At 43.5% G+C, this 6,041-nt stretch overlaps 1 protein-coding gene across 1 annotated transcript in view; it reads left to right on the forward strand.

Moving 5' to 3' along the window:
* Positions 1 to 6,041, forward strand: part of BDH2 (3-hydroxybutyrate dehydrogenase, type 2) — a 44,630-nt gene that overhangs the window by 366 nt on the left and 38,223 nt on the right. The window lies entirely within an intron of this gene.

A 6,041-nucleotide genomic window follows, 5' to 3' on the forward strand; every position in this document is an offset into this window, starting at 1 on the left:
GTAGTGAGGTTGGCCCAGGATCGGACATTGTTTCGTTCTGCTGTGCATGGGGTCGCTATGAGTCGGTTCCAACTCGATGGCACCTGACAACAACAACAACAGTGTAGTGGTTACGAGTCGGGCTGTCAACCTCAAGGTCAGCAGTTTGAAACTACCAGAGGTTTCGCAAGAGAAAGGTAAGGGGTTCTGCTCCCGTAAAGATTTACAGCCTAGGAAACCCTGTGCAGGGTCACTATGAGTTGGAAACTACTCCATGGTACTTAACAAAAATGTGGCACTATGAGGAGCCCTGGCATGGCACTGTAGGTTAAGGGCCAGGCTGCAAAGCTGTTTGAACTGCAAGATAAGCTGTTCAGGTTCACCTGCTGCTCCTTAGAAATCCTATACAGGGTCTCCATGGGTCAAAATATACTTGATGGCACTCACCAACAATCAATGTGGCATTGTGGACTCCTAGTGTGACGCTATAGGATAAGCACTGGACTGCGAGCCAGAGGGTCGGTGGTTCAAACTCACCAGCTGCTCCTTGGAAAACCTATACAAGGTCTCTCTGAGTTGAACCAATTTGACAGCACATAACAACAGTGTGGCACTGTGAGATAACCAGTGGATTGCTAACAGCCAGGTCGACAGTTCAAACCCACCAGCTCCTCTCAGAAACCCTATAACGGGTCACTGAGTCAAAATCCACTCAACAATTACAGTGAAAGAAATGATTTCAACATTACCTTAAGTAAGCTATAAAGGTGCACTGGCGGCGTAATTGGTTATGCTGTGACTGCAAGGTAGCCTGTTCAGACCCACCAGCTGCTCACTCTGAAGCCCTCCATAGGGTCTTTATGAGTCTGAACCAACTGATGGCAGTCGGTTTTGTTGCTTTTAAGTAAGCATGGATTCCCTTTGTTGTTGTTAGTTAGGTGCCATCGAGCGATTCTGACTCATAACGACCTTATTATACACAACAGAACAAAAACAGCCGGTCTGGCTCCATTCTCATAGCTGTTGAGCCCATTGCTGCTGCCCCTGTGCCAAATCACTGAGCCCCTGTGTGTTCCCGGGTGGTGCAAACTCAGCAGAGGTTTAAATCTACCAAGAGATCTACTTCTGAAAAATCAGTCACTGTGAAAACCTTAGGGAACAAAACCACTCTGATATACATGAGTTTGCCATGAGTATGAACGGATTCTGGAGCAACTGATTTGCTTTGGTTGCGCTTCATTTTCAAGTTAGAGCTAGCAGTTCTACCTATGGTCCACTAGATGGCAGCATGAACACACATAAAGTTCATGAATCCTGTGGTCCCTTTTTTTAAACTTTGAAAGAAAACAAACTAGCAAGTATAATAGAAATTTGAACTACAAATCCCAGAATGCACTATTCAAGCGCCTGACTTGCTTCTGCACAAAGGTCTTAAGTGTGTTGCTGGAGCTGGAATCTGCGGACGCTTTCCAGTCACTGCTCTAAAGTAAGATTTTATTGATATTTTTTAAAGAAAACTTTTAGTTGGGGGGAAAAATGTCATCTTAAGATATTGCTTTGTCCTTCACGTTTCAGGATAAATCTGAGCAGTTACATCAGGACAAAAGTGGGTTTTTAACGAGCATGAAGCTCTGGTGTTTTTACAAGTTTTTCAAAGTAGCTAAAGAGAGCATTTGAGTGTTTTAAGTGACCGTTTTTCTTCGTGACTTGTGAAGACATTTAGATTTCCTGAAAATGCTCCGGTTTTCTCTCCTTATCAAAAGTTCACATTTTGATTGCAATATTTAGAGTAAGAAAGCCAACATGGGCATTTTGCACATTGCCCTTGCCTAATTTTGCCCAAGAAATCCTACTTTAGTTTGACAGCAGTTTCATGTAACATGAGGACTTTGGCCCCAAAATCTGATCCCAGAAAAACAGGAAGGCTGGTGAAAGGGAGGTTTTAAGAGTGAGCTCTGTGCTTCAACAGTTGTTCAGTAAATGCTTCCTAGGATGTCAGCGATTCCTTGGAAACAAGTGGATGCGATCTTCACCGTGCCGTTGCACCAAAAGGCACTAAGAGTCATGGCATAAAAGAATAGCTTTTTAAGTTACACCATGCTGGGGAGTCTTTTACTCTCTTAAGAATATATTGTATCCTCTTAGCACTTTCAGCATTTAGAAGGAAATTTTCTGACTCATGTAAGATAAAAAGCAGAAAACAGTACAAGTTGTTTGAATCAGAGTAGGTCCAGCACTGTAAAAGCCCAACTTCTCCATTAAGTAACAAATGGAGATCAAATTGTAGAAAGGCAGTAGACGTCTCTAGAACCAGTTCTTTTAAGGTAGGTGTTGTAGTCTAGTCCTCCAGGACAGAATTCAATGCTTTTTATAATTATTATTATTTAGGGAAACGTCTGTGTGGGAGAAAATGAGGAGAGAACTGGGAAAGGCTGAGAGAGTGGACAGGTCAGGGTGAAACTCTGACACTGAGGGAGACCGGGAATCCACGTTGGGTGGAAGAGTCCGGCCCTGCTGTGTATTTTAAGGAAGGTTTAGCAAGAGGAGTTCAGCGGTCAGAGGTTCTAAGAACAGGGCTTTCTTGATTCCATGTAGCACTTAGGCACTGGCTGGGAACAGCATATGGGAAGCTAGGTTCTTGGCCAATTTCGTTGCTAAGTACTATTGAGTCAGCTCTGATTCATAGTGACCCAATGGGCAACAACCAAACAGTGCCTGGTCCTGCACCGTCCTCATCATCATTGCCATGTTCAAGCCCACTGGCCAGTTAGACTCCTGGCCACTGCAATGGCGATTTAGAGAGGTCTGCTGGGAATGTGGGTCCAGGACAAGAGTGTCAGGTGGTGCATGGTCTTCTCTTAGATCTGGAATCAGGAGACGTAGGTATAAGTTACTATCTATTGTCACAGAGCTATGAAACACTAGACAAACTGCATAATCTCTTTGAATTTAGCCGTTTTGGAGTACAGGCCCTGTCTCTTACCTCTTTAACAACCTTTTCATCCACCCTTTCTCTCCATCTCCACTACTGCAACAGCTCTGAACACAGCTCCCAAATCCTGCCTGTTCACTCCCTGCCCGGGGCTATTCTCCAGGTTGATTTTTCTAAACCCCAAGATGATGTCATTCTCTTTCCATAAAGCCTTCATTGCCGGAACATGGTTCCAACTCATAGGGACCCTGTATAGGGTTTCTAAGTTCTGGTGTGGTGGTGTTTCAAACTTATCAGCTGCTCCTTGGAAATTCTATACAGGGTCACAATGAGTCAAAACCAACTGGACGATATTTTACAACAGCAGTAAGAGTAATTTATAGCCCCTTAGCAAGGAGAGCTTAAACAAAAGTGTGAAGGCTTGGTTGGAAAGAGCATGTTGAATAACAGCAAAAATAAAATAAAATAAAAATAAGAAGTTTTGCTGAAGATAACAGTTAAGATCAAAAAGAAGGCACTAGGTGGTCTGAGCCCTCTAGGCTAGTTTAGCAGGTGTGGCGCTGTAGGATAAGCATTGGACCACAAGGTTGGTTTGAAGCGAAAGGTCAGCAGTTCAAACTCACCAGTGGCTCCTCGGAAACCCTATACATCGTCACTATGAGTCTCAATCAACTCGGTGGCACTTAACAACTTCTTCAGGCAGGTAATTGAATAGTGATTATGTGGGTTACTTCTGCACATACTCTCTAATAGGCTCATTCAACACACATCCTACTTGGTTTTTCCATGCCTTTTACTTCATAAAGACTGGGAAGCAAAAACTCAAATTCCTAGCCTCCTTGGCTGCAAGGGATGGCCACATACCACAGATAAGGTCGATGGAAAACAGGCTGGAATTTCTGAGGAAGGCTTCCTTATTAAGTAGAAAAACAAGACTTTTATAAGAGGCTTTTGCTCTTCTCCTACCTTTAACCTGGGTGGTAGATCTGATAGCTAGAGACAGAGAGCTGATTTGTACTTTGCTATGGTGCGCTCTGGTAGCGTAGTGGTTACGAATCGGGCTGTGAACCTTAAGGCCAGCAGTTCGAAACTACCAGCTGCTCCATGGGAGAAAGATGAGGCGTTCTGCTCCCGTAAAGATTTACAGCCTCGGAAACCCTGTACAGGGTTGCTATGGGTAGGAACCAACTCGACGGCATTTAACAACAACAACAACAATGGTGTGGCACTGTGAGATAATGCACTGGACCGCCAAGACAATTTGAACCGTAAGTTCAGTTGGCAGTTCAAATTCACCTGCTGCTCCTCGGAAGCCCTGTAGAGGGTCACTATGAGTCGGAACCGACTTGATGACACTTAACAGAGCAACAACAACAATGTCACGGACTGAACAACAAGAACTGAACTGCAAGGTTGATGTGAACCGCGTTCAAATAAACCACATTTGAATCAGCATTGAAATTCACCAGCCACTCCTCAGAAACCCTATACAGGGTAGCTATGAATTGGAATCAACTCAGTGGCATTAACAACAGCAGCAACATGAGGTCAGAGAACAAGCATTAAAAGCTGAGCAAGACAATAGAAGACATCAAATTCCATGAAGACTGACTCATGTGATCATTTGCAGTTAACCACCCATCACCAGTCAATCCTCTCACTTAAGATCTATAACCAAAGCAGGCATTGGCTAAATAAGTAAATCTTTCCTGTGTTGCAGTTCTTCAGTCCTCCCTTTCTGAATCACAGATCATATCTGTTATAATGTAACTACTACGTGCCCTAACTTTAATCATTTATGGGATGAGATGTTCATATAACAACAGTCAGGAGAGCTGAGTTCAGTTCTGGCTCTGCCATTATCTGGGTCTGATGAGTTTTGGCCCATCAGATCAGTGTCTTCATCTGTAAATTGAACTTGATGGATTCTATTCAGTAACTCTCTGAGGCCAGCCCTGAAATCTTTTAGGAGGGCAGGGAAAAGTCGTAAACTTGACAGCTTACAGAAGAGACAGAAGCAATCTTGAGTTTTAAGGGCACAAACAATATGATCACAATGTGTGCCGGGACAATGGGAAGATGGTGGTGGCAATGAGGGAAAAGACTGCACCCTTAGCATCAGAGGCTGCCATCCTAACGTACTGAAGAAACCAAGGTGGTGGTGATATGCCGTGGAGTCAGTTCCGCCTCATAGCGACCCTGTACAGGGTTTCCGAGGCTGGGAATCTGTATGGGAGCAGAAAGCCTCATCTTTCTCCTGTGGAACAGCTGGTAGTTTCAAACTGCTGACCTTAAGGTTCGCAGCCCGATTCATAAGCACTAGACTACCAGAGCTCCTTGAAGAAACCAAGAGGTGGGTTAAAGTCCTATGTCTGCTGCCAGAGCATTCTTGGAGAGTTCAGATGGTGGGACTATTTGTGCAAAGGTGCTGTGAAGTTTATAAAGAAGTGCACTGAGCCATTCTTTTTACACATTAGTGCAAGCACAGGAACCTGTACTATGTTACTGCTGTTAAATGCCATCATGTCAGTTTCAACTAGTGCTAGCCTTTAAGCTCACATGCTTTAGGTGGAATAATTTGGAAAAAGTTATCAAGAATAATTGCACAAAGATGTCACTGAATTTATGTGTGGTAATTACTGAGTTGGAATGTCTTAATATGTTGATTTTCTTTAACAAAACACTGTCTTTAATGCACACATGCCTTTAGATTAAACGACAGGTTGCATTATGGGTCGACTCGATGGTAAGGTTATCATCCTGACTGCTGCTGCGCAGGGCATCGGCCGGGCAGCCGCCTTGGTAAGTTATCTTTTGTTGTTTTCTTACTACTTTGTGAGGTATTGAATTATGTAGAACAACTCCACTGTTATTTAATCCCCCTCTACTCTGCATTCATCGTCAAAAAGAACATATCCAGATCAGTCATGAGGTACAATGCTGTAAGTGATAGGATAATATCCATGCAACCTACAGGGAAGCCCAGTTAATACCACTATTATTCAAATTTATGCACCAACCACTAAAGCCAGTGTAGATGAAATAGAAGAATTCTACCAACTTCTTCAATCTGAAATCGATCAAACATGCAATCAAGATGTATTGCTCATTACTGGTGACTGGAATGCAA

Source organism: Chrysochloris asiatica, unplaced genomic scaffold (genome assembly GCF_000296735.1).
Source record: "Chrysochloris asiatica unplaced genomic scaffold, ChrAsi1.0 scaffold00211, whole genome shotgun sequence".
Taxonomy (NCBI): Eukaryota; Metazoa; Chordata; class Mammalia; order Afrosoricida; family Chrysochloridae; genus Chrysochloris; species Chrysochloris asiatica.